At 38.5% G+C, this 14,642-nt stretch overlaps 7 non-coding genes across 7 annotated transcripts; all 7 read left to right on the top strand.

Annotated features, from left to right (window-relative positions):
* Positions 1-2,859: 2,859 nt before the first annotated feature.
* TRNAS-ACU (transfer RNA serine (anticodon ACU)) lies at positions 2,860-2,941 on the top strand. The gene has a single exon. It is a non-coding gene; the product is annotated as a tRNA-Ser (tRNA).
* Positions 2,942-6,014: 3,073 nt separating this feature from the next.
* Positions 6,015-6,096, top strand: TRNAC-GCA (transfer RNA cysteine (anticodon GCA)). Its single transcript has one exon. It is a non-coding gene; the product is annotated as a tRNA-Cys (tRNA).
* Positions 6,097-8,170: 2,074 nt separating this feature from the next.
* On the top strand, positions 8,171-8,252 carry TRNAS-ACU (transfer RNA serine (anticodon ACU)). The gene has a single exon. It is a non-coding gene; the product is annotated as a tRNA-Ser (tRNA).
* Positions 8,253-9,707: 1,455 nt separating this feature from the next.
* TRNAC-GCA (transfer RNA cysteine (anticodon GCA)) lies at positions 9,708-9,789 on the top strand. Its single transcript has one exon. It is a non-coding gene; the product is annotated as a tRNA-Cys (tRNA).
* Positions 9,790-11,863: 2,074 nt separating this feature from the next.
* Positions 11,864-11,945, top strand: TRNAS-GCU (transfer RNA serine (anticodon GCU)). The gene has a single exon. It is a non-coding gene; the product is annotated as a tRNA-Ser (tRNA).
* A 434-nt stretch (positions 11,946-12,379) lies between these two features.
* TRNAS-ACU (transfer RNA serine (anticodon ACU)) lies at positions 12,380-12,461 on the top strand. Its single transcript has one exon. It is a non-coding gene; the product is annotated as a tRNA-Ser (tRNA).
* A 1,456-nt stretch (positions 12,462-13,917) lies between these two features.
* TRNAS-ACU (transfer RNA serine (anticodon ACU)) lies at positions 13,918-13,999 on the top strand. Its single transcript has one exon. It is a non-coding gene; the product is annotated as a tRNA-Ser (tRNA).
* Positions 14,000-14,642: the final 643 nt, after the last annotated feature.

The raw sequence follows: 14,642 nt of genomic DNA, 5'->3' as shown, positions 1-14,642 counted from the left end.
AACAGCACCACGTGTTTTCACCAAGGTGATGGCGGTCATGGCGGCTTCTCTGCGGCTGCAGGGAGTCCGCATGTTGCCGTATTTGGACGACCTGTTATTGGTGGCAGGATCTCCAGAGCTCCTGTTACGCCACTTGGACCTGACCATTGCACTGCTGCAACGGCACGGCTGGCTAATCAACTGGCAGAAGTCCACTCTAATCCCGTCTCGGAGGATTCTGCATCTTGGAGCCTTATTGGACTCGGGACAGCAAAGGATCTTCGTGATGGAGGACAAGATCTCTGCTTTACAGTCAAGGGTGCGCAGTTGCCTGCACAGCCGCCGGGTGTCCTTACACTCGGCGATGAGGTTACTGGGCTCCATGGTGTCGGTGTTCGACATGGTGGAATACGCCCAGTTTCACTCCAGACCTCTGCAGCACCTGATCCTGTCCAAGTGGAATGGGCTGACTCAGTCTCTGAAGTCCCAGATGATTGTGCTCACCCAGGAGGTTCGCCTGTCCCTTGCGTGGTGGTTACAGACGACCCACCTCAACAAGGGACGTCCGTTCTGGGTTCCAAATTGGGTCCTGTTGACAACGGACGCCAGTCTTCGGGGCTGGGGAGCAGTTTCGGGTCCACACTTGTTCCAGGGCAGGTGGACGCCGACAGAAGCGGAGCTTCCAATAAATATCTTGGAACTCCGTGCGGTCTTCAATGCTCTCCAGCAGGCACAGCGGTTTCTCCAGGGTCGCCCGGTGCAGGTCCAGTCGGACAACGCTACCACCGTGGCCTACATAAACAGGCAAGGAGGAACTCGCAGTCGGGTGGCTCTCGTAGAGGTCTCTCGGATCCTGGTTTGGGCGGAGCGCAATCTTCCGGCCATATCAGCGGTCTTCATCCCGGGAGTGCTAAATTGGGAGGCGGACTTTCTAAGTCGCCAGGACGTTCATCCGAGGGAATGGTCCCTGCACCCGGACGTTTTTCAACTACTGGTGGACAGGTGGGGTCTTCCAGAAATCGACCTCATGGCGTCCCGGCACAACAACAAGTTGCCGGTGTACGGGTCTCGCACAAGAGACGAAGGGGCGTCTCTGGTGGATGCTCTGTCCGTCCGGTGGACGTTCCGGTTCGCATACCTGTTCCCTCCGGTCTCCCTTCTTCCACGGGTAATCCGGAAATTCAAACAGGAAGGAGGGACGCTCCTGATGATAGCTCCCGCGTGGCCCAGACGGCACTGGTTCTCAGACCTTCAGGGTCTGTCCGTGGACAGTCCTCTGCGGTTGCCGCTACGACCGGACCTTCTGTCTCAGGGTCCTTGCCTTCACCCGGACCTGACTCGGCTGTCTTTGACGGCGTGGCTGTTGAGACGGCCATGCTGAGGTCCCGGGGGTTTTCCAGCTCTGTGGTGCGTACCATGTTACGAGCTCGGAAACCGTCTTCCGCGAGGATATACCATCGCATGTGGCATACGTTCTTCCAGTGGTGTCGACCGAGAGGTTATGCACCGCGGGAGTTTCGTCTGTCTCGGATTCTCGCCTTCCTGCAAGCGGGACTAGATCATGGGCTTCGCCTTGCTTCTTTGAAGGTACAGGTTTCGGCCCTATCTGTCTGGTTTCACCGTAGGATTGCTACAATCCCGGATGTGCGCACCTTTATGCAGGGTGTTCTCCGCATTCAGCCGCCCTTTGTTCCACCTGTGGCACCTTGGGATTTGGCTGTGGTCCTGAGGGCTCTCCAAGGACCGCCGTTTGAACCACTGGGCTCAGTGGATCTTAAATGGCTAACAGCTAAGACTGTTTTCCTTCTGGCCATTGCTTCGGCCAGACGTGTTTCTGAGTTAGGGGCTCTTTCTTGTAGACCCCCTTTCTTGGTTTTTTATGGGAACAGGGCAGTGCTCCGCACTCGGCCCGAGTTTCTTCCCAAAGTTGTTTCCCAGTTTCATGTTAACGAGGAAATAGTTGTTCCGGCCTTTAACTCACCGGGTCTTTCCGTGGGTGAGGCCTCTTTGGATGTTGTGCGGGCCTTAAGGACTTATGTTGACCACACTTCTTCGTTTAGGAAGTCGGACGCTTTGTTTGTCCTCTATGGCTTCCGTAAAAAGGGTTGGCCTGCTTCAAAGCAAACTTTGGCAGCCTGGATCCGTATGGCTATTTCTGAAGCTTATCTTCATGAAGGCCTACCGGTCCCTCCTTCTCTGAAGGCTCATTCCACTAGGTCTGTGGGTCCTTCGTGGGCAGCTCGATGTGGTGCCTTGGCAGTTCAGATCTGCAAGGCTGCTACGTGGTCTTCTGTCCATACCTTCGTGAGGTATTACAGGTTTGACACCTTCGCCTCTCAGGATGCTTCCTTCGGGCAGCGGATTCTCCTTTCTGCACAGGAGCATCCCCACCCTTAAAGGATACTGCTTTGGGACATCCCCAAGGTATCCTGTGGATACCCTATGGACCCTGAAGTAGAAAATATGAGATATGGTAAGAACTTACCCTTGTTATCTCTATTTCTACGAAGTCCATAGGGTTCCACAGGACTCCCGCCCTGTCGCACCTGTGCTGCAGATGGGCTTTGCTCTGGTCACCGGTTTTCCGTCTCCCTCTGGTGAGAATGTGATTCTTGTATGTGTCCAGATCTTTGTTCTCTCTCTTCCTTCTCCTCCTCCGGCCTATGGCTTGGTAACTAACTGAGGTGCCTTGGCCCGGGGGCGGGGTATAGGAGGGGGACCTAGTGCATCCTGGGAGGCTGAAAGCTTAACTCTTTGGTGCCCTGCGACTGACGTCACACCTATACCCCAAGGTATCCTGTGGAATCCTATGGACTTCGTAGAAATAGAGATAACAAGGGTAAGTTCTTACCATATCTCATATTTTATTTGTGTCAGAAAGAAGAGGTGGCCGAGTGGTTAAGGCGATGGACTACTAATCCATTGTGCTCTGCGTGCATGGGTTCAAATCCCATCCTCGTTTGCTTGGAAATGGAATTTTTGCAAATAATGCTTCATAAGTGAAGCTGACACTCAAATGTCAAAAATAAACTAATTCAATTAAGAAATCTACTTCAATGAACAATGCTTTTCATTAAAGACATACATAGAACACATTTAGTGAAAATCTACCATTACTGTTATAGTAGAAGTCATGTCATTGGCTAGATGTGTATGTTATGATTTTTTGTCGTTTGTGATGGATCAACATGATAGTGCAGTAGTTCACAAATATAGGTTACGTTTAAAGTAAAATAAATGTTCTTTAAGCAAAGGCTCACTTGAAAGTGGACTTGCTAACAAGCCTTTGATATTGCAGAGAACACAACCAACAATGTATAAAGAATTGATTTAAAATATGACAAGTGGTGTCTGAAAACCCTTCTTTATTTGTGCCAGAAAGATGAGGTGGCCGAATGGTTAAGGCGATGGACTTCAATTCACTTCACTTATGAAGCATTATTTGCAAAAATTCCATATCCAAGCAAGCAATTCCAAACCGATGAGGATGGGATTTGAACCTATGCATGCAGAGCACAATCCATTGTCAAAAATAAACTAGTTCAATTAAGAAATCTACTTCAATGAACAATGCTTTTCATTAAAGACATACATAGCCCACTTTTAGTGAAAATCTACCATTACTGTTATAGTAGAAGTCATGTCATTGGCCAGATGTGTATGTTATGATTTTTTTGTCATTTGTGATGGATCAACATGATGGTGTAGTAGTTCACAAATATAGGTTACGTTTAAAGCAAAATAAATGTTCTTTAAGCAAAGGCTCTCTTGAAAGTGGACTTGCTAACAATCCTGTGATATTGCTGAGAACACAACCAACAATGTGTAAAGAATTGATTTAAAGTATGACAAGAGGTGTCAGAAAACCCTTCTAGATTTGTGCAAAAAAGACGAGGTGGCCGAGTGGTTAAGATGATGGACTGCTAATCTATTGTGCTCTGCACACATGGGTTCAAATCCCATCCTCGTCGGTTTGGAATTGTTTGCTTGGAAATTAAATTTTTGCAAATAATGCTTCATAAGTGAAGCTGACACTCAAATGTCAAAAATAAACTAATTCAATTAAGAAATCTTCTTCAATGAACAATGCATTTCATTAAAGACATACATAGCACACATTTAGTGAAAATCTACCATTACTGTTATAGTAGACGTCATGTCATTGGCCATATTGGTATGTTATGATTTTTTGTCATTTGTGATGAATCAACATGATGGTGAAGTAGTTTTCAAATATAGGCTACATTTAAAGTAAAATAAATGTTCTTTAAGCAAAGGCTCACTTGAAACTGGACTTGCTAACAAGCCTGTGATATTGCTGAGAACACAACCAACAATGTATAAAGATTTAATTTAAAATATGACAAGTGGTGTCAGAAAACCCTTCATTATTTGTGCCAGAAAGATGAGGTGGCCGAGTGGTTAAGGCGATGGACTTCACTTCACTTATGAAGCATTATTTGCAAAAATTCCATTTCTAAGCAAACAATTCCAAACCGACGAGGATGGGATTTGAACCCATGCATGCTGAGCACAATCCATTGTGCTCTGCACGCATGGGTTCATATCCCATCCTCGTCGGTTTGGAATTGTTTGCTTGGAAATGGAATTTTTTCAAATAATGCTTCATATGTGAAGCTGACACTCAAATGTGAAAATTAACTAGTTCAATTAAGAAATCTACTTCAATGAACAATGCTTTTCATTAAAGACATACATAGAACACATTTAGTGAAAATCTAACATTACTGTTATAGTAGAAGTCATGTCATTGGCCAGATGTGTATGTTATGATTTTTTGTCATTTGTGATGGATCTACATGATGGTGTAGTAGTTCACAAATATAGGTTACATTTAAAGTAAAATAAATGTTCTTTAAGCAAAGGTTCACTTGAAAGTGGACTTGCTAACAAGCCTGTGATATTGCTGAGAACACAACCAACAATGTATAAAGAATTGATTTAAAATATGACAAATGGTGTCAGAAAACCGTTCTTTATTTGTGCTAGAAAGACGAGGTGGCCGAGTGGTTAAGGCGATGGACTGCTAATCCATTGTGCTTTGCACGCTTGGGTTCAAATCCCATCTTCATCGGTTTGGAATTGTTTGCTTGGAAAAGGAATTTTTGCAAATAATGCTTCATAAGTGAAGCTGACACTCAAATGTCAAAAATAAACTAGTTCAATTAAGAAATCTACTTCAATGAACAATGCTTTTCATTAAAGACATACATAGCACACATTTAGTGAAAATCTACCATTACTGTTATAGTAGAAGTCATGTCATTGGCTAGATGTGTATGTTATGATTTTTTGTCATTTGTGATGGATCAACATGATAGTGTAGTAGTTCACAAATATAGGTTACGTTTAAAGTAAAATAAATGTTCTTTAAGCAAAGGCTCACTTGAAAGTGGACTTGCTAACAAGCCTTTGATATTGCAGAGAACACAACCAACAATGTATAAAGAATTGATTTAAAATATGACAAGTGGTGTCAGAAAACCCTTCTTTATTTGTGCCAGAAAGATGAGGTGGCCGAATGGTTAAGGCGATGGACTTCAATTCACTTCACTTATGAAGCATTATTTGCAAAAATTCCATATCCAAGCAAGCAATTCCAAACCGATGAGGATGGGATTTGAACCCATGCATGCAGTGCACAATCCATTGTCAAAAATAAACTAGTTCAATTAAGAAATCTACTTCAATGAACAATGCTTTTCATTAAAGACATACATAGCCCACTTTTAGTGAAAATCTACCATTACTGTTATAGTAGAAGTCATGTCATTGGCCAGATGTGTATGTTATGATTTTTTGTCATTTGTGATGGATCTACATGATGGTGTAGTAGTTCACAAATATAGGTTACGTTTAAAGCAAAATAAATGTTCTTTAAGCAAAGGCTCACTTGAAAGTGGACTTGCTAACAAGCCTGTGATATTGCTGAGAACACAACCAACAATGTGTAAAGAATTGATTTAAAGTATGACAAGAGGTGTCAGAAAACCCTTCTAGATTTGTGCAAAAAAGACGAGGTGGCCGAGTGGTTAAGGTGATGGACTGCAAATCTATTGTGCTCTGCACGCATGGGTTCAAATCCCATCCTCGTCGGTTTGGAATTGTTTGCTTGGAAATTTAATTTTTGCAAATAATGCTTCATAAGTGAAGCTGACACTCAAATGTCAAAAATAAACTAATTCAATTAAGAAATCTTCTTCAATGAACAATGCATTTCATTAAAGACATACATAGCACACATTTAGTGAAAATCTACCATTACTGTTATAGTAGACGTCATGTCATTGGCCATATTGGTATGTTATGATTTTTTGTCATTTGTGATGGATCAACATGATGGTGAAGTAGTTTACAAAAATAGGCTACATTTAAAGTAAAATAAATGTTCTTTAAGCAAAGGCTCACTTGAAACTGGACTTGCTAACAAGCCTGTGATATTGCTGAGAACACAACCAACACTGTATAAAGATTTAATTTAAAATATGACAAGTGGTGTCAGAAAACCCTTCTTTATTTATGCCAGAAAGATGAGGTGGCCGAGTGGTTAAGGCGATGGACTTCACTTCACTTATGAAGAATTATTTGCAAAAATTCAATTTCTAAGCAAACAATTCCAAACCGACGAGGATGGGATTTGAACCCATGCATGCTGAGCACAATCCATTGTGCTCTGCACGCATGGGTTCATATCCCATCCTCGTTGGTTTGGAATTGTTTACTTGGAAATGGAATTTTTGCAAATAATGCTTCATATGTGAAGCTGACACTCAAATGTTAAAAATAAACTAGTTCAATTAAGAAATCTACTTCAATGAACAATGCTTTTCATTAAAGACATACATAGAACACATTTAGTGAAAATCTAACATTACTGTTATAGTAGAAGTCATGTCATTGGCCAGATGTGTATGTTATGATTTTTTGTCATTTGTGATGGATCTACATGATGGTGTAGTAGTTCACAAATATAGGTTACGTTTAAAGTAAAATAAATGTTCTTTATGCAAAGGCTCACTTGAAACTGGACTTGCTAACATGCCTGTGATATTGCTGAGAACACAACCAACAATGTATAAAGAATTGATTTAAAATATGACAAGTGGTGTCAGAAAACCCTTCTCTACTTGTGCCAGAAAGATGAGGTGGCCAAGTGGTTAAGGCGATGGACTGCTAATCCATTGTGCTCTGCACACATGGGTTCAAATCCCATCCTCGTCGACTTTGAATTTGATTGCTTGGAAATTTAATTTTTGCAAATAATGCTTCATAAGTGAAGCTGACACTCAAATGTCAAAAATAAACTAGTTCAATTAAGAAATCTACTTCAATGAACAATGCTTTTCATTAAAGACATACATAGAACACATTTAGTGAAAATCTAACATTACTGTTATAGTAGAAGTCATGTCATTGGCCAGATGTGTATGTTATGATTTTTTGTCATTTGTGATGGATCAACATGATGGTGTAGTAGTTCACAAATATAGGTTACGTTTAAAGTAAAATAAATGTTCTTTAAGCAAAGGCTCACTTGAAAGTGGACTTGCTAACAAGCCTGTGATATTGCTGAGAACAGAACCAACAATGTATAAATAATTGATTTAAAATATGACAAGTGGTGTCAGAAAACCCTTCATTATTTGTGCCAGAAAGACGAGGTGGCCGAGTGGTTAAGGCGATGGACTGTTAATCCATTGTGCTTTGCACACTTGTGTTCAAATCCCATCTTCATCGGTTTGGATTTGTTTGCTTGGAAATTGAATTTTTGCAAATAATGCTTCATAAGTGAAGCTGACACTCAAATGTCAAAAATAAACTAGTTCAATTAAGAAATCTACTTCAATGAACAATGCTTTTCATTAAAGACATACATAGCACACATTTAGTGAAAATCTACCATTACTCTTATAGTAGAAGTAATGTCATTGGCCAGATGTGTATGTTTTGATTTTTTATCATTTGTGATGGATCAACATGATGGTGAAGTAGTTTACAAATATAGGTTACATTTTAAGTAAAATAAATGTTCTTTAAGCAAAGGCTCACTTGAAAGTGGACTTGCTAACAAGCCAGTGATATTGCTGAGAACACAACCAACAATGTATAAAGATTTGATTTAAAATATGACAAGTGGTGTCAGAAAACCCTTCTCTACTTGTGCCAGAAAGACGAGGTGGCCGAGTGGTTAAGGCGATGGACTACTAATCCATTGTGCTCTGCACGCATGAGTTCAAATCCCATCCTTGTCGGTTTGGAATTGTATGCTTGGAAATGGAATTTTTTCAAATAATGCTTCATATGTGAAGCTGACACTCAAATGTGAAAATTAACTAGTTCAATTAAGAAATCTACTTCAATGAACAATGCTTTTCATTAAAGACATACATAGAACACATTTAGTGAAAATCTAACATTACTGTTATAGTAGAAGTCATGTCATTGGCCAGATGTGTATGTTATGATTTTTTGTCATTTGTGATGGATCTACATGATGGTGTAGTAGTTCACAAATATAGGTTACATTTAAAGTAAAATAAATGTTCTTTAAGCAAAGGTTCACTTGAAAGTGGACTTGCTAACAAGCCTGTGATATTGCTGAGAACACAACCAACAATGTATAAAGAATTGATTTAAAATATGACAAATGGTGTCAGAAAACCGTTCTTTATTTGTGCTAGAAAGAAGAGGTGGCCGAGTGGTTAATGCGATGGACTGCTAATCCATTGTGCTTTGCACGCTTGGGTTCAAATCCCATCTTCATCGGTTTGGAATTGTTTGCTTGGAAAAGGAATTTTTGCAAATAATGCTTCATAAGTGAAGCTGACACTCAAATGTCAAAAATAAACTAGTTCAATTAAGAAATCTACTTCAATGAACAATGCTTTTCATTAAAGACATACATAGCACACATTTAGTGAAAATCTACCATTACTGTTATAGTAGAAGTCATGTCATTGGCTAGATGTGTATGTTATGATTTTTTGTCATTTGTGATGGATCAACATGATAGTGTAGTAGTTCACAAATATAGGTTACGTTTAAAGTAAAATAAATGTTCTTTAAGCAAAGGCTCACTTGAAAGTGGACTTGCTAACAAGCCTTTGATATTGCAGAGAACACAACCAACAATGTATAAAGAATTGATTTAAAATATGACAAGTGGTGTCAGAAAACCCTTCTTTATTTGTGCCAGAAAGATGAGGTGGCCGAATGGTTAAGGCGATGGACTTCAATTCACTTCACTTATGAAGCATTATTTGCAAAAATTCCATATCCAAGCAAGCAATTCCAAACCGATGAGGATGGGATTTGAACCCATGCATGCAGTGCACAATCCATTGTCAAAAATAAACTAGTTCAATTAAGAAATCTACTTCAATGAACAATGCTTTTCATTAAAGACATACATAGCCCACTTTTAGTGAAAATCTACCATTACTGTTATAGTAGAAGTCATGTCATTGGCCAGATGTGTATGTTATGATTTTTTTGTCATTTGTGATGGATCAACATGATGGTGTAGTAGTTCACAAATATAGGTTACGTTTAAAGCAAAATAAATGTTCTTTAAGCAAAGGCTCACTTGAAAGTGGACTTGCTAACAAGCCTGTGATATTGCTGAGAACACAACCAACAATGTGTAAAGAATTGATTTAAAGTATGACAAGAGGTGTCAGAAAACCCTTCTAGATTTGTGCAAAAAAGACGAGGTGGCCGAGTGGTTAAGGTGATGGACTGCAAATCTATTGTGCTCTGCACGCATGGGTTCAAATCCCATCCTCGTCGGTTTGGAATTGTTTGCTTGGAAATTAAATTTTTGCAAATAATGCTTCATAAGTGAAGCTGACACTCAAATGTCAAAAATAAACTAATTCAATTAAGAAATCTTCTTCAATGAACAATGCATTTCATTAAAGACATACATAGCACACATTTAGTGAAAATCTACCATTACTGTTATAGTAGACGTCATGTCATTGGCCATATTGGTATGTTATGATTTTTTTTCATTTGTGATGGATCAACATGATGGTGAAGTAGTTTACAAAAATAGGCTACATTTAAAGTAAAATAAATGTTCTTTAAGCAAAGGCTCACTTGAAACTGGACTTGCTAACAAGCCTGTGATATTGCTGAGAACACAACCAACAATGTATAAAGATTTAATTTAAAATATGACAAGTGGTGTCAGAAAACCCTTCTTTATTTATGCCAGAAAGATGAGGTGGCCGAGTGGTTAAGGCGATGGACTTCACTTCACTTATGAAGAATTATTTGCAAAAATTCAATTTCTAAGCAAACAATTCCAAACCGACGAGGATGGGATTTGAACCCATGCATGCTGAGCACAATCCATTGTGCTCTGCACGCATGGGTTCATATCCCATCCTCGTTGGTTTGGAATTGTTTGCTTGGAAATGGAATTTTTGCAAATAATGCTTCATATGTGAAGCTGACACTCAAATGTTAAAAATAAACTAGTTCAATTAAGAAATCTACTTCAATGAACAATGCTTTTCATTAAAGACATACATAGAACACATTTAGTGAAAATCTAACATTACTGTTATAGTAGAAGTCATGTCATTGGCCAGATGTGTATGTTATGATTTTTTGTCATTTGTGATGGATCTACATGATGGTGTAGTAGTTCACAAATATAGGTTACGTTTAAAGTAAAATAAATGTTCTTTATGCAAAGGCTCACTTGAAACTGGACTTGCTAACATGCCTGTGATATTGCTGAGAACACAACCAACAATGTATAAAGAATTGATTTAAAATATGACAAGTGGTGTCAGAAAACCCTTCTCTACTTGTGCCAGAAATATGAGGTGGCCAAGTGGTTAAGGCGATGGACTGCTAATCCATTGTGCTCTGCACACATGGGTTCAAATCCCATCCTCGTCGACTTTGAATTTGATTGCTTGGAAATTTAATTTTTGCAAATAATGCTTCATAAGTGAAGCTGACACTCAAATGTCAAAAATAAACTAGTTCAATTAAGAAATCTACTTCAATGAACAATGCTTTTCATTAAAGACATACATAGAACACATTTAGTGAAAATCTAACATTACTGTTATAGTAGAAGTCATGTCATTGGCCAGATGTGTATGTTATGATTTTTTGTCATTTGTGATGGATCAACATGATGGTGTAGTAGTTCACAAATATAGGTTACGTTTAAAGTAAAATAAATGTTCTTTAAGCAAAGGCTCACTTGAAAGTGGACTTGCTAACAAGCCTGTGATATTGCTGAGAACAGAACCAACAATGTATAAATAATTGATTTAAAATATGACAAGTGGTGTCAGAAAACCCTTCATTATTTGTGCCAGAAAGACGAGGTGGCCGAGTGGTTAAGGCGATGGACTGTTAATCCATTGTGCTTTGCACACTTGTGTTCAAATCCCATCTTCATCGGTTTGGATTTGTTTGCTTGGAAATGGAATTTTTGCAAATAATGCTTCATAAGTGAAGCTGACACTCAAATGTCAAAAATAAACTAGTTCAATTAAGAAATCTACTTCAATGAACAATGCTTTTCATTAAAGACATACATAGCACACATTTAGTGAAAATCTACCATTACTCTTATAGTAGAAGTAATGTCATTGGCCAGATGTGTATGTTTTGATTTTTTATCATTTGTGATGGATCAACATGATGGTGAAGTAGTTTACAAATATAGGTTACATTTTAAGTAAAATAAATGTTCTTTAAGCAAAGGCTCACTTGAAAGTGGACTTGCTAACAAGCCAGTGATATTGCTGAGAACACAACCAACAATGTATAAAGATTTGATTTAAAATATGACAAGTGGTGTCAGAAAACCCTTCTCTACTTGTGCCAGAAAGACGAGGTGGCCGAGTGGATAAGGCGGTGGACTGCTAATCCATTGTGCTCTGCACGCATGGGTTCAAATCCCATCCTCGTCGGTTTGGAATTGTTTGCTTGAAAATGGAATTTTTGCAAATAATTCTACATAAATGAAGTTGACACTCAAATGTCAAAAATAAACTCGTTCAATTAAGAAATCTACTTCAATGAACAATGCTTTTCATTAAACACATACATAGCACACATTTAGTGAAAATCTACCATTACTGTTATAGTAGAAGTCATGTCATTGGCCAGATGTGTATATTATGATTTTTTGTCATTTGTGATGGATCAAACATGATGGTGTAGTAGTTCACAAATATAGGTTACGTTTAAAGTAAAATAAATGTTCTTTAAGCAAAGGCTCACTTGAAAGTGAACTTGCTAACAAGCCTGTGGTATTTATGAGAACACAACCAACAATGTATAAAGAATTGATTTAAAATATGACAAGTGGTGTCAGAAAACCCTTCTTTATTTGTGTCAGAAAGATGAGGTGGCCGAGTGGTTAAGGCGATGGACTACTAATCCATTGTGCTCTGCATGCATGGGTTCAAATCCCAACCTTGTTGGTTTGGAATTGTTTGCTTGGAAATGGAATTTTTGTAAATAATGCTTCATAAGTGAAGCTGACACTCAAATGTCAAAAATAAACTAATTCAATTAAAAAATCTACTTCAATGAACAATGCTTTTCATTAAAGACATACATAGAACACATTTAGTGAAAATCTACCATTACTGTTATAGTAGAAGTCATGACATTGGCTAGATGTGTATGTTATGATTTTTTGTCGTTTGTGATGGATCAACATGATGGTGTAGTAGTTCACAAATATAGGTTACGTTTAAAGTAAAATAAATGTTCTTTAAGCAAAGGCTCACTTGAAAGTGGACTTGCTAACAAGCCTGTGATATTGCTGAGAACACAACCAACAATGTATAAAGAATTGATTTAAAATATGACAAATGGTGTCAGAAAACCCTTCTTTATTTGTGCCAGAAAGATGAGGTGGCCGAGAGGTTAAGGCGATGGACTTCAATTCACTTCACTTATGAAGCATTATTTGCAAAAATTCCATATCCAAGCAAGCAATTCCAAACCGATGAGGATGAGATTTGAACCCATGCATGCAGAGCACAATCCATTGTCAAAAATAAACTAGTTCAATTAAGAAATCTACTTCAATGAACAATGCTTTTCATTAAAGACATACATAGCCCACTTTTAGTGAAAATCTACCATTACTGTTATAGTATAAGTCATGTCATTGGCCAGATGTGTATGTTATGATTTTTTTGTCATTTGTGATGGATCAACATGATGGTGTAGTAGTTCACAAATATAGGTTACGTTTAAAGCAAAATAAATGTTCTTTAAGCAAAGGCTCACTTGAAAGTGGACTTGCTAACAAGCCTGTGATATTGCTGAGAACACAACCAACAATGTGTAAAGAATTGATTTAAAGTATGACAAGAGGTGTCAGAAAACCCTTCTTGATTTGTGCTAAAAAGACGAGGTGGCCGAGTGGATAAGGCGATGGACTGCTAATCCATTGTGCTCTGCACGCATGAGTTCAAATCCCATCCTCGTCGGTTTGGAAATGTTTGCTTGGAAATTAAATTTTTGCAAATAATGCTTCATAAGTGAAGCTGACACTCAAATGTCAAAAATAAACTTGTTCAATTAAGAAATCTACTTCAATGAACAATGCTTTTCATTAAACACATACATAGCACACATTTAGTGAAAATCTACCATTACTGTTATAGTAGACGTCATGTCATTGGCCAGATTTGTATGTTATGAATATTTGTCGTTTGTGAAGGATCAACATGATGGTGTAGTAGCTCACAAATATAGGTAACGTTTAAAGTAAAATAAATGTTCTTTAAGCAAAGGCTCACTTGAAAGTGGACTTGCTAACAAGCCTGTGATATTGCTGAGAACACAACCAACAGTGTATAAAGAATTGATTTAAAATATGACAAGTGGTGTCAGAAAACCCTTCTTTATTTGTGCCAGAAAGATGAGGTGGCCGAGTGGTTAAGGCGATGGACTACTAATCCATTGTGCTCTGCATGCATGGGTTCAAATCCCAACCTTGTTGGTTTGGAATTGTTTGCTTGGAAATGGAATTTTTGTAAATAATGCTTCATAAGTGAAGCTGACACTCAAATGTCAAAAATAAACTAATTCAATTAAAAAATCTACTTCAATGAACAATGCTTTTCATTAAAGACATACATAGAACACATTTAGTGAAAATCTACCATTACTGTTATAGTAGAAGTCATGACATTGGCTAGATGTGTATGTTATGATTTTTTGTCGTTTGTGATGGATCAACATGATGGTGTAGTAGTTCACAAATATAGGTTACGTTTAAAGTAAAATAAATGTTCTTTAAGCAAAGGCTCACTTGAAAGTGGACTTGCTAACAAGCCTGTGATATTGCTGAGAACACAACCAACAATGTATAAAGAATTGATTTAAAATATGACAAATGGTGTCAGAAAACCCTTCTTTATTTGTGCCAGAAAGATGAGGTGGCCGAGAGGTTAAGGCGATGGACTTCAATTCACTTCACTTATGAAGCATTATTTGCAAAAATTCCATATCCAAGCAAGCAATTCCAAACCGATGAGGATGAGATTTGAACCCATGCATGCAGAGCACAATCCATTGTCAAAAATAAACTAGTTCAATTAAGAAATCTACTTCAATGAACAATGCTTTTCATTAAAGACATA

The sequence above is a fragment of the Taudactylus pleione genome, unplaced genomic scaffold (genome assembly GCF_031769625.1).
Source record: "Taudactylus pleione unplaced genomic scaffold, aTauple2 ptg000100l, whole genome shotgun sequence".
Classification (NCBI taxonomy): domain Eukaryota; kingdom Metazoa; phylum Chordata; class Amphibia; order Anura; family Myobatrachidae; genus Taudactylus; species Taudactylus pleione.
This window is presented reverse-complemented; position numbering and strand designations above follow the sequence as displayed.